The sequence below is a fragment of the Lepisma saccharinum genome, chromosome 2 (genome assembly GCF_977018435.1).
Source record: "Lepisma saccharinum chromosome 2, izLepSacc3.1, whole genome shotgun sequence".
Taxonomy (NCBI): Eukaryota; Metazoa; Arthropoda; class Insecta; order Zygentoma; family Lepismatidae; genus Lepisma; species Lepisma saccharinum.
The window spans coordinates 117,709,729-117,730,491 of NC_139230.1; the positions used below are offsets into that span (position 1 = coordinate 117,709,729).

The window sequence follows — 20,763 nt, forward strand, 5'->3', positions numbered from 1 at the left end:
TGTATTTGGCTCGCAGTCCCGTGATTATATAGGATAGAGTCTGTTCTTCAGTGGCGTTCGATAAGTATTGCTGGACTAATGCCTTCTTAGCAATAACATAGGTGTGAATTGGCTCTGTAACTAGTTGCTTCCTTGCTAGAACGATTTGCACCGGCTCCGCTGATAAATACGAGCTTCTAAACAAAGTACTTAGTTCATTTTTGATGTGTGTATATGTCAGGTCTACAAAGTTAGGTCGTTTCTGTATATCATGAAAATAAGCCAAAGCGGTGTCAGTCAAAAATAAAGGCAACATCTCTTTACGCTTAACTTCCGACTATCCCGCGGCGTGTGCTACATTTTGAAACTTGAGGAAAAAGGGGTCAACTTCCTTGGGGTCGTTCCCGCTAAAAGGCGCCGGATATAACGCAGTTGGGATTGGAGTGGCCATGTTAGTGGTGGGAATTTCTACAGTAACGTTATCAGGGCTATTAGTATTGTTAGACGTAGTAGGGACGTTATTTGGAGTGCTTGCTAAGGGTTGGTGTCGGTTTCTGTTAAGTGTTTCTAGTCCTAGTACAAATTGAGGGTAGTTTCTGTTAGCAGATCTTAACCGTGTTAGTGGAGGGTAGGGGACTGGGGATAAAGGTCGTGAATTTTTTGGGTTCGCCGTAATTGCAGTAGCTAACTCTATGATTTGGTCGAGGGAGGAATCTAGGTGTTCGTGCAATGCTATCTGTGACGTATTCATAGACTAAAGTTCGTCGTGCTGACCAAAGAACAAATGAAAGTAAGGGTATGCAGTTATTTATTTCATTAATAAATAACTGCATACTGCATACTGCATATGTCAAATAAATATAAGCAATTGTTCTAATTCCTGTGCGAATGATGCTTAAATACGTACTGAATGAAGATTATGCAGAAGAACTAGATTTTGTGGGGGAGGGGGGACTCGGCACAAAAATAAAAGAAGGGTTGTATTCCATAGGGTAATATACAAAATTGTCACTGGTTCTGACGCATCTTAAGCGTACTGTGGGAGTATGAATTGTAACTACTAAAAATTTACTTTAAAAAAATGCTCCCACAGTGGGAGGGGGGAAGACTAATTTAATTTAAAGCAATTTGTACAGAAGGGTACTCAATTGCAAAAAGGGCCTGAAGTACCTCCACCATGTTGTAATCCCGTCTTACCTGGGATCTGAGGTCACAGGGATGTTTAAATTATTCATAGCATAAAACAAGGTATAGCTCATATCCCATGAAATTAAAACCTACTCTCTTTTTCCATGAACTTTTATATAAATCTATTACTTACTCTTTTTCACTTATTTTTCAATTTTTTTTTTGGTTAACAGCGAATCGAAGGCGCTTAATCCTTTGCCCACAATACACTTAAAATTCTTGCGATTATTTTCTATACGACATTTACACATATATTAGAGACGGAAATGTCTCGTAATCACTTAGTTCGTTCTATTATCGCTGAACTCCCCTTTCTTTTCTCATTTCAGACTCCTACCACAAGATGTCTCCCGCTCATTATGCTATTATCGCATCCAGCGTGATAGCTCTTCTCGGCATACTTATTTTATTGGTATTATTAATTATATTGTGCTGTTGTTCCCCCAAATCACGTGTCACAACACCCCAAAAACGATTAAAGAAACCTTGTATCAGTGACCCGATTGCTTTACAATCAATTTCACATATCTCTACAATTGGTTTGATTTGGTGTTTTAAGTCCACTTTATGCGCAGTAAGGCTAATCGGGACTGGACCTACAGTTTAAAGTGGAATCCGAACCACTTGTGCCTCCACTGGGTATCGAACCCGGGACCCCTTGATTACAAGGCAATGACGCTACCACTGCGCCATGGGGGAGGCCCCACATATCGCTACAATATATACACATCGACATACATTATATATTTATTTATATATATATATATATATATCTATATATATATATATATAGGGTTTGTCATAAGTCTCCATTTAATGGTGCAAACGGTGACTAATGTTTATTTTTCCTTTTCAGGCAGGTGAACTAATGAAAAAGAGATGCCACTAACGAAGAAAGAACGGTACCACCAGTCATATAGCACCTACATTCAACGTAACACAAAACGCAGATGACCCATGACACCGTGGCACCTGCGTTACCATCCTTTCATCTGTTGCTTTCGTTCGTCCTCCAGGCCTGCTTTGGTCGGCGACGGAACTTGTCCTTCTGAATTTCTTGATAAGTTTGGCCACGGTGTCATGCGTTATCTGCGTTCTGTGGGTTGCATTGAATGTACGTGCTACGTGACGGGTGGTACCACTCCCAGCCAACAGAATGATGTCAATCCGTTCTTCCTTCGTTAGTGGCATCTCTTTTTCATTAGTTCACCTGCCTGAAAAGGAAAAATAAACATTAGTCACCGTTTTCACAATTTGTATGTAGACTTATGACTCACCCTGTATATATATACAGGGAGGTTATTTCAGTCGTTTACCGTCGGCCGCCGAGCGCCCCCTTCATGCAACAGTTCCCGGCAAATTGACTTGCAGGAAGTCCGTAACAGAAACAGCTTACTTTGTAATTTTTCCACTTTTCACAATTACAGTTACAATTACAATTGAAATAAGAACGTACCTTGTCGCAAGGATGCTGGAAAAGGTGTCCTCCCAAATACAAATATTTCTGGCACCTTATTCCTGACATTTAATCTTAAATTAGACATCGCTACTTTATCCTCATTTGACAGAAATGGAAGACAGCATCCCGGCGCATAAAGCAAACCGAAAGCGTAAAATGATATTTAAAGGGAATAATAATGATGATCACTAACCTCCTGTGTTATAAGAGATGTTGAAAATGGCCTCCTTCAACAGCAATACAACACGTTTCTTAGGTTCAAGAGATCCTGTCTCTCGTAATTGCCTGACCACTTTTCTGCAAGAGTTCGTTTTCACGTAATTATCGTACATAAAAACTCTTTGTTCAAGACTATATTCGTTTAGCGGCATAACTAATGAATGAATAACAATTAACACACTATAAAGCACTAGCACTGAATAGCACTAAATCAATAACGCAGTATAAAAAACAAGCGTACTGATAAACGCAAACAGAAGTGTGCATGAGAGTACGGTACACTCACTACGTCTGGTAGCCGACAGTGTTGCCAACCATTTTTCGACAATGTCCCTACAACTAACCAAATGTCCCTACGTCAAGTAAAGCGACTAAAAAAACACCACCTCATGAGCATGCAAAACAGAAGATAAAATATACACATTTACTTACCAAATCTTTCTGCTCGGTGCTTCCACAATTAATGAAGGAGCGTATTTACAATACAGGACCCCTCCCCGATCTTTGTAATATTTCGCATACTCACTAATTGAGGCCTCCTAATCACGAATTTGAAGTTAAAATTTGGGGATCACGCGTAGAAATCGCAAAATAAGTTAAATTGAGTGGTCCGCGATCGGCACGATTGCTCATTATTTACTGGAAGAATTTGTGTTTCCAATACTTGAGAAACGAAATATATATTCCTGATATTACTACGACCCCAAATTTTAACTATGTTTGCCTATCCTAACCTAACCTTACCTTACCTGAATGGTTCGTGGGGCTATTCGTCAATGGTTTGTGGGGCTACCCGTGCATGGTTTTTCGACCCCAAATTTTAACTATGTTTGCCTTGCCTAACCTAACTTAACCTAACCTTACCTAGAATAGTCAGTGGGGCTATCCGTGAATAGTTTTGCCTTAATTGTGATTACGAACCAATAAAAAAATCTTATTTTCGTAGCAATTTAACGGCAAACGTTCATCATCGAAGACGCCATTTTTGTATCCTGCAATTTTACGATCGATGCACTATTGCCAAACTTATCTGTAATCAAATCAGTCCACACTCCACATGTTCTTCTACATCGTGATTGTCACTGTAACATATAATACGCCCTCTCGCGGCTGACAACTCACCCGAACCCGATAAGCTGCCGGCGCTGTCGCGATAACTGAGGATAATTGCCCCATTCATTGGGCAATATAAGTTTATTAATTACCCCACGGCCATCCTCCTGCACACTCCACCTAACAATCTGTACAACATTAACAACATTTTTACTGTTCTCTTCCGCAATTCTTACACGATCCGTGCTCTCCAAGTATGAAATCAACAGTGTGGCATCGCTGTAGACAGCGTAACTAATTGCGAACGTCGTCAATTGTTCATATCAACAAATATGGCTACCATACTTGTATACTGAGAATCATTGCGAGAATTGAAAAGCTTATTTTATAACTTCTACACGTTAATGAACAATTTTTTCACCTCACGCCAACATGTTGACTTGAGATAAATCATCACGGCTAATTATTTCGTGAGTATAGTAGACGTAGCATAGAAATTACAGAATGGTCCGGTATTGTAAATTCTTGCCTTAATGAATAATAGGGGTGTGCGGGACAGAATTTTTTGGGTCGGGACGGGAATTTTTGTAAATCCCGACAATCGGGACGAAAAAATTTGCTTTTCACTTTAAGTGACTGTTTTTGCATTTCTAGAATAAAAACTTACAATTTCCGATAAGTTCCAGGAACTTACAATGCAGAAAACGTCGAGAATTAACGACTTTTTAAAGTGACCATTCGGTATTTCCCGACTACTTGGGATCAGGAAAAGTCGGGAAGTCATTTCCCGAAGTCGGGATCGGGACGGGAATTTTTTTTACCGATCCCGGTTCTGACTTTTCGGGATAACGCACACCCCTCATGAATAACGTTGAGTCGTTTACTGTTGATTATGTTATTTGAAGTCATACATGCCGCTCCTGTGAAGAGATAGATGTTGGTTGGTGATGCTGTATTTCCTGCAGTCTTGAACAATTCTGGTCCCATTTTATATCCCTTTTTTTTTTGTATCACTTAACATTGAAAATATTCTTTCCGTTTCCGCGTTAGAATGTGGCAATGTTAGAGTGCGCGTCAAATCTCCTGCATATGGCCTTGAACTTCTGAACAGCACCAGCGAATCACAGACGTGCGGCGTTGCCTAGTTCAGAACCTGTTCCACCTCGCCACTAAATCGTGTACCTGGCGCTCGGATATAAATATATTATTTCAAGTGTCAGTAGTTCAACAGATGGAAAGATAATGATTTTGCGAGTATGTACGAAAAACAAGCGTGATTGTAGCTTATACCGTTCCCTCTGTAGAAGCAATGTTATTATAAACGTATTTGCATTGTATCGTTTTTGTTCTCACTTCGTTCCTGTCGCATTCCGAAACTTTCCGATTAGCGAAGGGAACAGAGCAGGTTCGTTCCCAGTGATGGTAGAAGGAGAAATTGACGAAGAGGATACCGTCACTGTTCGTTTTTCCCACGTCTTTAGTGTGTGTGTGTGTGTGTGCAGCATGTCGTTGAATAAACCAAGTGGTAGTGATAGCGAGAGAAGAGAGAACAATGCAGTGTTGTACGAAGCCAGGCACGACAGGTGATTTTTTAGGTGTACAATTTTTTTAAAAAAAAAATGTTCGAGTGAAGAAGAGAGCAGTAAAATCGACTTTAAGAACTGCCAGGCTCTAACAGCTCAAGCGTGTGGTGTGAATCAAGCTACCGTTTCTCGGATATGTTCGGGGGCAAAACAATGTGGATCGGGGCCTGCTCCAATGTTTCAATCACCTAGAAAGCACATTAACGTACCAAAAAAGAACGACAAACTTAGATGACTTTGAAAAAGACGTAGTTCGTAGAACCGTCTTTGAAATTTACGATTGCTGCGAATTTTCTACTGCCAAAAAGATAACGTACTCTTCACGGGACAAAATATCTTACAAAGGCTGTACAACTTCCACCTTGAGAATATTGAAACAATTATGCAGTCCCTCTGGCATAATCAGGTATGTTCTTTTCTCCCATTAAGTTTATTATATGTTATATTATCTAATGTTCCGTGCTCTCCGTGACAAGGCGTTTCGCTCAACCACGCTGTCTCTTTTCCGTGTGAGATTTCGACATGGCACCGCTGCAGTGCGCTGCTATTGGCTATCGCCATATGCAGGAGATTTGACGCGCACTATAGCACTATTTTCGCGAGAGTGGAAATGTTTTAAAAAAAGAACTTGCCTTTAAAGTTCTTGGTAACCAGTAACATGTTCCAAAATTTTGATGGAGATTTGTTGGTTAGTTCTTTTTTCTCCTCCTCGCTAAAGTATCCAGATAAACTAATCCATTCATTCCAAACCGAGCACGAAGAAAGTGCAACTGACTGGAGAGTAAGCTTCGCACCTTTGCACAATAAAATGTTGTTTTACAAGATTGAAGAAAGTCCTTACGTTTTCCCATATTTGGTAAAATCTGTCCCTACGCGGGCGAAATATAGTGAAAAGTCCCTATGCGTAGGGAGATGTCCCTACGGTTGGCATCACTGGCGACAGGTGTCGCGTTCGTTCAGAATGAAGCGCCCTCTCGCGGCTGACAACTCACCCGACACCCGATAAGCTGCCGGCGCTGTCGCGACAACTGAGGATAAAGTAGCGATGTCTAATCTAAGATTAGATGTCAGAAATAAGGTGTCAGAAATATTTGTATTTTGGAGGACACCTTTTCCAGCATCCTTGCGACAAGGTACGTGCTTATTTCAATTGTAATTGTAACTGTAATTGTGAAAAGTGGAAACATTACAAAGCAAGCGGTTTCTGTTACGGACTTCCTGCAAGTCATTTGGCCGGGAACTGTTGCATGAAGGGGGCGCTCGGTGGCCGACGGTCTGACGGTAAACGACTGAAATAACCCCCCTGGATATATAAATTATATGTATGTATCTGTGTAATTCTTATTATTTCATTTTATACGTATGCATTTCTGACGAGGGGCTTTGAATAAATTAACCCATCAAACGATGCAGTGATGCAACGATGCATCTCGACTTTTCCTTTTTTTAAGTGACAATCAATCAGATGTTTCAAATATTAGAGAAATATTAAGTGAAGCTACCCATATAGCACAAATCTGCAAGGGATATCCATTGGATATCCACAATGTTCAGATCAGATCCATGGATATCGTGGATAATTAATATATCGGTTTGAGCTTGAGCTATTATATATTGTACACTGAATGAAAGGATTAGTTCCAGATGCAAAATATATTTTGTTCCATAAAATTTCTTACGGTCAAACAAGGTTTCGTTCCACCTACAGAGTGACTGTTTACATAAACCATTTCGTTGAGTTCTCTTAACAAATATATTAGTTTGACGTTACTTTTGTCCATAGAAACATTGTCCATTACATCGAAAGAAATATTTTGTTCCGTGAACAAAAACAACGTGATACTCGTATTGGCAAGTGTCACAAGAGCAAACATGGCGGATCTGAGAACCCGTAATCTTCGAGTACTTTAAAGTCGTGGAGATTTGAAACACTGATACGTACATTTGCTGGTAAGTGTAACAGTATTTATGTTAAATGTTGTTGAATATGTTATGTAGGAAGTGTAAATCATAGAAATATATAAATACAGGCGTAGAAGTTCAATGCAAAATTTTGAAGTGATTTTGTCTCGTATCTTAAATTGTAGTTCTTATGTAGTAAATATGTAATAACTGATCGTGCTGAATATAAATTAGCTACAATACAATACAATACAGGTCTATAGGTGGAACGATAGACGGACGGATAGATCTTTTATTTTTACGACGAAGATTGTACTGAAGTGAAGGTTATTAAGAAGTGGAAAAAAAATATTGTAGGAAAAATGGCAATGGAAATTGATAGTGATTTCCTTGGAAAGATATTGGAGAGTCAAGATATAGGCAACAAGTCTCAGGAAGATTATTTAGGGAGTTAAGTAATCTCTCGTTATCTCGCACTGAACAGCAAAGTGCTAAAGAGGAGGAGAGAGAAAAATACAGAAAATTCTGGATAAACCTAATTTACCGATTCCACATTTCACAGGGGCGGTGACAAGATTTCACCGCATGATTATTTGCAGGAATTGCAAAATTATAAGCATGTCATGGAAATTTCGAAGAAGTTTTTGATTGAGAAGATACTTCCGTTTTCTTTCAGGCAATCTGCAGGTGGATGGCTTACATTTTTATGCCCGTTTGAAGCTTTCAAAAGCTTTGAAAATGCGTTTTTAGAAGAATATTATTCTGTTGATTACAAGAACGAGATAGAGAGACTGATCCAGAATAGATTCCAGATGAGGGAGTAGCCTTGAGTTTATATATATTCGTCGTATGAGGGAGCTATTTTTCTTGAGACAGAAGGAAAAGCAAGAACATGACATTTTTGAGCATATTTTGTTCCATGTTCACCCTAGTTTTCGATTTGTATGGAATGAAATTTTACTCACTGAAAGACTTCGAATCAGAAGCCGCAACTGTACAGGGAAGGTTAAATTCAGAACGGTTTTACTTTATGCCACTCACTAGTGAAACTGAGTTATCATTTTCTGAAGTTGGTAAAACTGAAGCGGACACTTCAGATAGGAAACTAACCCAGAGGGGGAACCACTTGGCTATTTCTGAAACTCCCTGAGATATAGTACTGCCTTTTTTGCCACTTCTTCTGTACTTGTTGCATTGTAAACGAACCTAAGGACTGAAATATAAATGTTATGTATAACTCCCCTTTCGTACTTATGACGTTACTACGTATAAGCTGCTCGCGAAACACCCAGAGAGAAGTGTCGAAGGAGAGAGACAGAAAGGATTAAAGAAGGGAAGTGATCCAGAGGGACGGATAAAGGAAGGGAATTGGGGGCCCGGATATATTGATATATTCCGAAAAGATGGAATGTTTTATCTTGCGAAATAATAGACCAACTTTCGAAATTATAGAATTTTCAAATTTTAGACAGATAATAATATGAAGTGGCACGCCACAGGTTATAACCGACATGTGTCACTTGAAAACGAACCTTCAGGAATAAATTCAACCGGAATAAGACAATAACATGTGTCAATTAGATGTGTCCACCTTAGTCTAAAATCACATAAAAATTATAACAATTGTTACATTTTATATTTTTATTACTGTTAGTATCAAAACATTACAAATGTTTTATCCATTCCCGGGAAGTTAATGCACACGGAAACTCCAACGGATCCAGGGTAGCTTTCTGAAAAAAAAGCATATAATATTGGAAATGTTATGCATAACAAATGCAACAGTCAACATAACTGATCATAGAAAAACAAGTCATAACGGTACTTTCTTGTGAACTTACACTAATAGCAAATAGGCGTACGTTCATATTACCACATAGTGTACCCAAAATAATGAACTTAAAATTATGCATTTACGTAGATATTGAGATATCCTCTTTGCAAGAAACTGTTTTCATTATGATGTTGTTGGATGAAACAATTTTAACTGGGTGAATAGGTATGCTTTTATAACTTACGCTAAGGTGTCAAATTTTCCCTACCGGAGGAGCGACTTGTGTTGGCTACTATTCAGGGGTGTCCTTCCCCCCAAGGCCAATGACACATTCCCCCAAAATCATGTCACGTACCCCAAAATTATATTCTGAACACTATATCTGATCTGTCCCTCCTCCCTAAACAGGGGTGCCTATCACTCAAGACCGCCCCTAAATTCGTTCATCATAATCCTCCCAAAATAGTTTCGATGTATACGTAATAATTAATGTATATTTGAATAAAATACCATATTAAACTGTCCATAATTTTTAATTTTTCGATTTTCGAAAAAAAACTTAATGCTAGCACATTGGTTAGTTAAATGTAGTAAATTAAATTATGTAAATATGCATATAAATAGTGCTTGTGAGTGGGTTTATAAAACTCACAATTTGAGAATTTAGCACAAATTGTGACACAACTTAAGATAAAGATAAAAAATTTAACCTTGGCAAACGAAATAGCTTAATGTACCCCTTATTTCCATGTTCGAGTTTAGCTTAGCTGTGTAACAGGAAGGAAACTCCAAGGAATGTGTTAACTTCAGCACAGCTTTAAGACAAAGCATTTTGCAGTTATTACAGAGGCAAAGTGGGGGAGAAAGAGAGAAAAAAGGAGGCGGAGCGTACATGGACAGGATTCAAGTTGAATCTTTGGACAGGACAGTCGAAGTTTAGTTTTAAAAGGGGTAAGTCGAGATAGTTGGTCGGGAATAGTAAAGCGGGAAGTTTGAGTTTTGGGGAGAGAAGAGACGAGAGTTAAGTTTGGATACGGGAGACGTCAGGGAGATTGATTTTGAAAGAAAGTCAATCTTTGTTATGGAAAGCGACCGTCAGTTTGAAAGTTGTTTGGGAGTGAATTGCTGAGAAGTTAAGAGACACTTGAAGAGATTAACATAAGCGACTGAGTGAGAGTTTAACTTGGAAACTGTCTTCATCTTCTCTTCGAGAATGAGACAGGAAATATGCTATTCTCTCAAGCCAATTTTGCCTTTGCAGTCTTTAGGTCGTTTTAACTCAAAATATGAGAGTCGCCATTAATTTAAAGGGTGTGTAGGTTAAGTTTATTTAGGTACCTCCGCAGATAGAAAAGGCAGCCAAGCGAGAGCTTACGAGCTACCGCTAACCCTCAATGGTAAGGGCTTCAGGTTCGATCACAGAACCTATCATGGTTCACAACACACCGTGCTACGGTGGTTGTTTTACGTGGTGGAGTGCTTGGGCCTCTCATCCATTTTTTCGGAAATGAGATGAGAATAGACAGTTAATCTTTTACGAAATGGTGGTACAAGACTTCATTTATTTCCCTTCGAAGTAAATGAATATAGCCAGAACTTGTATCTTTACATGGTGCGTTTAAATGAATGAACGTTGCGACGTTTGGCACTTTTCTTAAAATTTTGTACTCAATTCATGAAATTTAGTGTAAATTTTTTTCACAATCTGGCTTTTCATTTTGGCAAAAGGGAATGATGAAAATGTGTCAAAATAGAAATGAACAACAGCAGCGACCCTCTTTAATATCAGGAACTTCATTTTTCTTTAACATTTCATTTCTTAGTGTTTGTGCACTATTAACGCCAAATAATGTTATTACAAATTTATATTGGTGAACTTGAACTTTTATTTCACTATTAACAGAGATAAAGGGATTGTTAATTATGTGGGATGTTCAGTTTAGGTTACAGTGACGAATTAGATGCAACTTTAGATCGTTTGATAGAATTGGTATAGAATGTAGTTTGCAGAGACAATAGTTTCGAGAATACTAATCCCACTGCGTCGTCCACGCCCATACGGCGTAGCCCTGTATTTTCTCGTAGCAGAGATAAATTGTTACCATTTTAGTACTTTAGTTCAAACCCCGCCCAGAAAAATGGCATACGCCGGTTTTGCTAACCCGTTCTTGTTAGAAGGCTTACAATTCCAAGGAACGGCAGGCGAAGATATCACCAAATTTTTAGATAAGGTAGGGAGTATAGCCATTCTTAATGAGTTTGATCCGGTATTGTTACATGGGCCTAATCGAGCTATTACCTATATTCGCACGTCACGTCATCTTCCTGCTAAATTTTTAAGATGGAGCTCAGTTCTTGAAGAGTACAACTATACTCTATCACACTGTAGATCCATTCAAAATATAGCGGATCCGCTTTCAAGACAGAGTGAAAATTTGCCCGAAAACGACGAGCCAGAGTTACCAGAACAACGAATGTTTCTATTACAGGACAACACTGTGGACGTAGCCTTTCGAATGTCATGACCTTGAATGAGCTATGAGGATTCCTCAGTTTCCCTCACAGGGCCGTAGAAACATCGCCTGTGTAAATTTCACCCACACCTGAGCTTCTGTGTTTCAGCTTGGTATTTAAACATGTTATTTTCTTTCATTTTTGTCAATTGTGAAATACAATAAAGATGTCCAAAATTAATTCAATTAGTTCAACCAATAAATGTGTTGTTAATCAAATGCTTTAATGTAATTATAATTCGGACTTACGAAGTAATTTTACTTCTGGGTAATATTTGCAGAGCGCGAGCCTGTGGTAAAAAATTTAGGGAGAGTGGTGATGAAAGTTTTGGGGGTGTTAGGGGTTGTTGGGGGCGTTTGGATAAATCACTGTTACACTGCACTAGTTATACTATATGCATTCAGCATCAGCTGATAGCGAAATCGGAGACCTCCTATTTTCCAGAGCGCACACAAGTGACCACGTTTGTTTCAAGGTTGCCAGATGACCCATTAACACGTTCACAATTAAGCTAAATTTGTCAAAAGTAGCAAAGAGTAGCACAACTTTTCTCCCGTATCTTTTTCACAATACTTTAAATCATCCGTTGCTTTAGAAATCGCCAGAAATATCTGCAAAAGCTATGTTAACTAAAGATAAATTTTGTACAAGTTAAAAAAATATATTTTACTATAATTCAAATTTGTGTTGTTTTTTTGTGCATTACTGAGAAGTTGTGAGTCTTCCTAGAACAATTATATTGTCCGGCGAAAAAAAAATTGCTACAGCAAGTCTTAAAAATAAATACAAAATTTAGTCCGAAAATTCCTTTATCACGAACCGACATTTTGAGTCCCGAAAACAAGAACAAATAACACCGCACAACAAATTTGAAGACATTTTCTGTTCTTTAGATGAAATCATGTGATTTGGACTAAACAAAGGATACAGAATTGAAGTGTGAAAACCGAATGTTTCTATCACGAATCGTTTTCATTTGACAGCCACCTTATTAATTGCTACAAGAATGTGTGACAGGCATATTACAATACACTGTACAGTAAGAAAACACAGTAACAATACCTACGAACATGACGTTGTGGAGCATTTATGCTTGTACATATCTGTAGGGGTCTCCCTGGTGATAGACCAACAATAGTCAGCAAGCGTACTGCCGTTCCAACGTCTCCTGAAGCGCTTTTCAAACACAGCAATATCCTGGTGGAACATTTCCTCATATCATCACTGACTCTTCCCAGGTTTTGCGGGAAAAAGCCCACAGGTGAGTCTAGAAAGTGCAATTTGAGTAACATGTGGCACCCCATGACATGAAATCAGTGAACGATGGCACGAACAATGGCTTCATAAAATTGTGCTTTCAAATTACCCAGAAAATTAGAGCACACCAACTTGAATTCCTGTCATGCTGCTTTGCTGGGTTAGACAGTGAAGAATCAAACGCACCACCATGAAGAACGGTTCTAATTTGTGTGTTAATAAACACACCTTCCATAACCTTTGCCACGGTTAAGCGTGGGAATTTCGTACAGAGGTACCCGAAAGCTTGGCCTTCCTGGCGTAGTGATTTGACGAAGACTTTCATGGGGCAGAAAAACATTCTGATTGATTGATTGATTGTATTCAAATTTTTGGTTCCGTCAGCACGTGTGGTCATTTTTCGCAAACTGACACAGGTGAAAGTACACGATAATAGAAGCAAAAAAGTCTGAGTAAGCATGGGTCTGCAAACGAGCCGTTTTCGAGATAATCGCGAAAGTGTCATTTCCACGTTAACTGCCGGATGAAATTTTCAATATTCACTGACAGCGCCGTTAATGCCATTGGGTAGTGTTACTGTTGTAAAATAACTTCATGTTATCAAATTTGGAATTTGGTTTTTATTATATCGATTAATCGAGATGATAGTGTGTCCGTCCCATGGGACCAACGCGGCGCCAACAGGAAAACATTCATTCAGTACTCCACCGGCGATTGAAAAGCAACAATCAATTTCACGAAAATGCATTCTTTACTTTGAGCTTTATATTTGACCTGCTTAGTTAGTAGTATTATAAACAATACTGCGCAAAACAATGCACTATAAACATAAAAGAATTTTCAATAATCGGCCACTTTCAGCTTTTCTTTATGGGAATGTTTCTCTTTCCGACAACAAATAAGGAAAGATTTATTTTGATTTTCGGTTCAGTGTGTTTGTTTGGAATGTTTTGCTGTCGACTTTACTTTGCCACTTGACTGATAGCTACAATGGCGTCCAGACGCTTGGATGAAAGGGAAATATGCCAATATTTTGATATGTCAGAAGAAGAGTTTGAGGACTCGGAAGATGATCCGATATTTTCTGCAAACAATACAGAAGATGATCTGATATTCAGCCACATGATGTTTCTTCCAGCCAGTGTGCAAATGGAAATCCACCAAACATCAGACAGTTTGTGATTTCATGTGGAATTGACTGTAACGTCGCAGGGATGCTTGTCCTTGGAAAGCCAGAAGATTTTACTCGCTGATAGTTGATGACAATATTTTCAGTATTATTGCAGAAGAAACAAATTTGTACGCAACACAGTGTCTAATGAGTGCCGAAAGTGACGTCCTACCATCTTCTAGACTACATGAATGGGTTCCAGTGACTGCGAATGAGATGAAGAAGTTTTTGGATTAGTAGCTTGGATGGGTAGAGTCTGACTACTGGAGTCAAAATTGTTTATACAAGAACACTTTCGCAGCATCGGTTATGGGAAGAAATAGATTTGAGCTAATTTTGCGAATGCTACATTTTTCTGATAATGAAAAATATGCCCCTAGAGATAGATTACACAAAGTTCTAAGTTTTTGGTTGATCTTCTCAATGATAAGTTTCAGGAAGTATATGAACCCGGTGAGTTTGTCTGTGTTGATGAAACTCTTGTACCCTGCCGTGGAAGAGTAATTATGCGTCAATACCTGAAACAGAAGAGACACAAGTACGGCATTAAATTATTCAAAGTAAGTACTGGCAACGGCTACACTTACAATGTGAAAATATATTGTGGGAAAAAAATTGACGGAACATCAACTAAACCAGCTGATAATGTATTGTCACTGTGTGACAAACTACTAAATTCAGGTCGTACTGTCTATACCGAAAACTGGTACACAAGTGTAGATTTGGCAAATAAACGTTCCTACATATCTCTTAGGAACACTGCGTGCAAATAGAGGTCCCAAGGATAATGTTGAAAAAACTGAAGAAAGGCGAGGTGATGACTACTACAAATGAGCTAGGAACCAACATATCGAAGTGGAAAGACAAGAGGAACGTGCTTATGATCTCTACAATACTCGTACATTCTCATAACATGATGGAAATTCAAACAAGGGGTGGCACAACACAAAAGCCTGAAATTGTGTGTGATTATAATAAAGGTAAATCTCCAGTTGATCTGTCTGATCAGATGGCTGCGTACTCGTCCCCACTGCCAAAAACTGTGAAATGGTGTCGCAAAGTAGATAAGGAACTTCTCCTGAACACCGCAATGGTAAATGCTTTTATTTTGTACAAAGATGTTACGGGTGACTCCATAAACATTGTGTCTTCCAGAGGGAAAGTGGTCCTTTGGCTGACAAAAAGAGGAAGGAACTACAACAGGTTCACCTGGTGAAGGAAGACCCCTGAAAAACGATCCCATCACACAATACAAACTAAGGAAGGGCCAGTTCACAAAGTGCGCAAATATTGCAAGTACTGCTATAAATTGGTCTCTGAAAAAGAAGGCCGAAAAACAGCAGCGAATAAAGTGAAGAAGGTTCTTACTTTTTGTGAAGGGTGTGAATGTAAACCACATATGTGTATTCCTCGCTTCAATAAAGTTCACGTGGAGTGTTCACAGTTTTCAAGTGACTGGAACTTTTCAAAAGTTTTGTCAAAACATTTGCAATGCAGTAGCGTAACTCATTTCTTTTACAAAAATATGAATATTATGTACTGTATGTGCTGTATTATATTTATTTTCCTATGTTCCCAAAATATATGCCATTGTATGAATACATATTTAAAATGTATGCTAAAGATTATCCTGTAAGTTGGTGCATATTATAAAAAATATAAAATAATACAAAAATATAAAAAAAATATTAAAAAAATAAAATGAAACATATTTTACGTAATTGGTGAAAATAGCGTAAATGCAACAAATGCAAATATTATGACCATTCTTATAGGGACGCCTCGCCATAGAGTTACATAGGTGCAAATAGCCTCAGTGTTGATGCACCAATACCACTGTCTAATTATATATACAAATACCACAAGTAAATTAAAAATAATTAAATATATTAAAATGCTGTATTTAAATAATGAGAAAAATCAGGTTACTTACCCATAAGACGTTCTAAGGAATATACATGCTTCATATCAACAATAATGGCTTTGCTGTTTGTAATTTGCCAGAAATGCATGTGCCGTTGGATTCTAGGGCGCCGGGCCGGGTCTTTCCAATATGAAATATGCTTACGCGAAGGACCGTTGGCCTGCCAGAGTGATTCGAATTAGACGTTACAACGTCGGTCCCATGGGACCAATGCGGCCTCTTACGAAAATTCTTGATGTCGGGCCCATGGGACCGGCACGGCAGTTAACGTGTTACAAGCCGCCACTGACTTCAGTGTTTATAAAGGTCGTCCTAGTTGGTAAAATACCAATAATACAGTATGAAAAATCAGGAGATCCGTTGCTTTTATTGAACACTCTACTTACTTTAACAAGGAATACAGTACTACTTTAGTATGTTCTACGTTACAATTACTGTACTCTCGTACCTGTTAAAGGAGGTGTTCAAAGTGTCGTCCTTCCATGTGGATGCAATACTGTACGCGATTCCGCAATGAGTTTCGAATTCTTTCGAAAACTCCCGGATCATTTCGGAATTGGTCACAAGCATGTACAATTCTCTGTTCCAGTTCTTCAACCATGTCAACGGGAGTGTTGTACACTACGCTTTTGAGGTGACCCCAGACACAAAAATCCAAAGGATTTAGATCCGGTGACTTTGGAGGCAACGGTACATGCCCGCCTCAACAATACATCTTTGATGATGTCGTATTAATCTATAACATTATATTTTCTTTAAACTCTCTCTGGATGCTACATGTTGACCAGGGCATTCACTTGTTTACTTCAGTTGTCTCAACCTCTGTGGTATGTGAATAATGCACAGTGTTGTGCTATGCAAACTTCCTGATATATTCAGAATATAGGAAGTTCCATCAGGTTTATGGAGTCAGCTGTTTGCAATAGAGGTAGTAAAAATCACAATTCTTCATGGATGAAGGTCTCCATGGCTTGGGTGATATAGAGGTGAGACAGACTGAGAGGGGAATGACTTTGGTTTTGGATTGAGGAGAGAGAGGAGCTTGGAGAAAGGACTTGAGGGAAAGTGAGGCGAGTTCTGGTCAACGAGCAACGTAGCCTAGAGAGTTTTATTCTATTCGACGTTACTTTGAATGAATCATCACTCTTTAGATAGACAGGTAATTATCCTAACCCAGCCATGATTCAGGTTCGAAGGCTCATAAAACGCAATGAGTGACCATTGTCTTTTCTAGTTGTTAAGCTATTTAGTTTAAGTTGTGCCTTTCGCACTGCCAAGCATTTGACTTGTCATTTCAATGACGAGTGCTCACATCATTGAAGATGAATTATGAATAAGTTACATCACCCAATCATTTATTGTGGGGGTGGTAGCTACAACACCCACCTCAATGGTTAACATTCTTGGTAAGATCCCACGAACCTCACAGTTCCTTACGTGGTGGAGCGCTTGGGCTTCTCATCCATTTCTTCAAAAATGCGATGAGAAAATAGAATGTTACGTAGTAGAGGTGCTGGGATTTTCATTTATTTCACTAGGATGTAAATGAAAATTGAAAGGATAGTTTCAATAACCAGTTTTAAATAAACCCCACCCCAAAAATTTTGCTAATTGGTCTAGTTTTGTTTTAGTATGTTATTGCCACAATTAATTTTGAAAATACATAGGGCTTAAAGGTGTTTTGTTAACATTAATGGGAGGAATAATTTATATATGCCATGATAGATGTCGAGTTCCAACACGAGCATGAATCAGATGAAACCTATCGACCTCAAGTCAGGGTCGGTCAGCCGCAAAATGAAAAGATGCGGAGGTACATGCGCCATAGCTCCGACGCGGTTATCCGCGTCGGGCTGGCGATTTGGTATGAAGAGCGTCCGTCATTCCGCGTCTCGGAAGGTTCGATGTCGCACTTCAGGGAGGTCCATTTCGTCAAAAATATGGCCGGCCCCGGAACGTCCGTGGACGTTTCCCTACCATTCCGCTCCTGGTAGCGCTGTGATTCGCTCGCGAACCCGGTACCTTGGCTATGACAGATCTACCATCTGGAAAATTTCCAGAATTTAATTTAATTTTGAGCAGTGGCATTTAGATTCGATGGTCCTTGAATGTGCAGTGGTCCCAGAACGTAATATTTGGGATTTTAGCTAAGGTAGAACAAAGAGGCATTTAGATTCGATGGTTTCTTGAATTTACAGTGGTTTTAGAACGCAAAGGTAGGAGAATTTTATTTACATGATCTTGGATACGAAAATTATCACAGCGTTGTTTATGAGAGTTAAAAAAAATGCAGTAAGCTACAGTAATTTTAAACGATTTTTTTAATATATCTAACGTTCCTGTGCATTTTGCTCACATTTGATTAGGTTTACCCTTAACATATTAATTAATTAAAAACGTGGATTAAAAGTGAATATTGAAGTTATATTATGAACGAGGAAAATAAATTAGTGTAATGACTCTGACTCAGTGCATTTTAACGAGTCATAGCAGAGAGTGTACTTGTTTGAGTCAATATTTTGTTTTTGTTATTATTATTAACTGAAATTCCTTAAAAGTTTAATTTAAAATTTTGTTTAAAACTGACCGTAACTTGTAAAAGATTTAGAATGCTTGAACTATAACTGCTAAGATTATTGCAACGAGGATATTACATTTTAATACATATATAGTTTTGGGAACGAATAAGGCCCCGAGGACCACTCATTTATATTCTTAATGACTAAATAGTCAAGTTTATACGAGATAGTCACTTGCCTTATGTTACCTTAACTTAGGAATACATTGCCTCATTTCTAAATTCATGTTAATATGTAAAGAAATGTATATTCCTCGACACGCTGTACAATTATGTCCGCTATTACGCCAAGCGTATATAGTTAGAGTGGCGTACCGTGATTTAGGGTATAAACAGCCCGATTAATTAAAAGTTCCAGTTTCAAGTAATAGATGTATAAATAGGCTGTAGTGACGTAAAATGTCCGTACACAAATAAGCAGTAGTGACGTGAAAGAGTCCGTACACATATATAAGTAGTGGAAACGTATTGTTTCTAAGTAATCCTTGTAGGTATGCCTAGGATTTAACCTCAGTTGTGACATATTTTGATGATTTTGATGATTTTTTTATGGATTTTATTGCGTTCGACGATGTTCTAGCCCTATTTTTTTGCTCAATCTCATTTTTGGAGCCTCATCTTTGTAGGTATGCCATGATCTCACGTCATATAACTTAACCTATTCACTTTTTTATAGTCTTTTACGGGTTAAAATAACCTACAAAGTGTAAAAATGGTTGCTTCTATGTTATCCTTGTAGGTGGGCCCTCAGCGTAAACGGCTACGATGTATTTTTTGTTGATTTTATAGCATTTGACGATGTTCTAGCTCTATTTTTTGCTCAATCTTATTTTTGTAGGTGGGGCCCTCAACGTAAACGCCTACGATGTATTTGGAGGGGCCTTTTTTTTTGTAGGTGGGGCCCTCAGCGTAAACGGCTACGATGTATTTTTTTATGATATACTAGCTTAGTAGTACATCACTAAAATTATAGTTATACTTCAAACGAAGGTAAACATTTATATTAACAAAGTTTTGTATCAAGCGCAAGTTATTGAGAATATTTATTTCATATGAATATGAATACGTCGTGCGCCCAAATAACAAGTATTTTCCTAGGATATTGGATCGCGACCAAAGTCCTGGAAATCCAGTTTGCTATCGCAGAATAATTATGGTTAAACCACAACGGTTTTAGTTTTAAGCTTTGCTACAATAATATGCTAAGCATATTTTAGAATGGATAGAGAGAATGATAGATTCTTCATTTTTAGTGATGTTAGCATAATAAAGGCAAGTATCGCATATTTATAGATTAATTATTTTATTTTTTGGATGGTCGACTTTAGATAACCATCGTTTCACGTGTAATTTTGTATAAGTACATTTTTAACGACCACTTGCACACTATGAGTAACATAAGAGACTAAAATAAGATTTTCTTTTACACAGCAAAGTTAAAACAAGCTTCTACAAGTAAATGTAACCAGTTAGGAAAAGAAGCGCAAGGCGAAAATAACATTATTACTCGTTTAGCTTTAAATACGTTTTCATATGTCCTTATAGTAATATGGTATTTTCATTTTAAATGCACAAGACTGGTTGTTTCATCAAAAGTAAAGTAGAAGAAGCAATACATTCAAGCAAAGTTACTAGCAACCAGTATTTCACAGCAAATCGTCATGTATTTTAGAAGTAATCGATAAACAAACTGGGCGTACATACGAAAACTAATCTATTTCCTCATTGTCATTGTACAGTTAAACGCAGAAGCATGTTAAGGACATAGGCATTGATGTAGATGCATGCAATACTTTATTGACGCAAAGGGTACATTTCGACGGCATCCGAGAAACACAGCAGCGGCCAGAGTTCAGTTACACGGCTTTACATATCTTGCGCGCTCGAATCTACGACCAGACAAAGAATTTTGCTAACGTAAGAATTTCCCCTCTGCACCTCTCCCGTTATGGGGATCAGGTAGCGAGCCAGCAAAACCCCTGTCGCGGGAGACATTCAGACTTGAAGCAGGACGACGTTTACAAACAATGAAGTCAGTGGCGGCTTGTAATCACACATTCGTGATTATCTCGAAACGGCTCTTTTGCAGACCCATGTTTAATGAGACCTGTTTCCTTCTATTATCGTGTATTTTCATCTGAGTCAGTTTGCGCTATTACTTA

At 38.3% G+C, this 20,763-nt stretch overlaps 1 long non-coding RNA gene across 1 annotated transcript in view; it reads right to left on the reverse strand.

Moving 5' to 3' along the window:
• Positions 1 to 9,037: 9,037 nt before the first annotated feature.
• Positions 9,038 to 20,763, reverse strand: part of LOC145984477 (uncharacterized) — a 75,709-nt gene continuing 63,983 nt past the window's right edge. The window contains exon 5 of the long non-coding RNA XR_014441324.1: positions 9,038 to 9,116. This is a non-coding gene — a long non-coding RNA (uncharacterized LOC145984477). The remainder of the gene's footprint in view (positions 9,117 to 20,763) is intronic.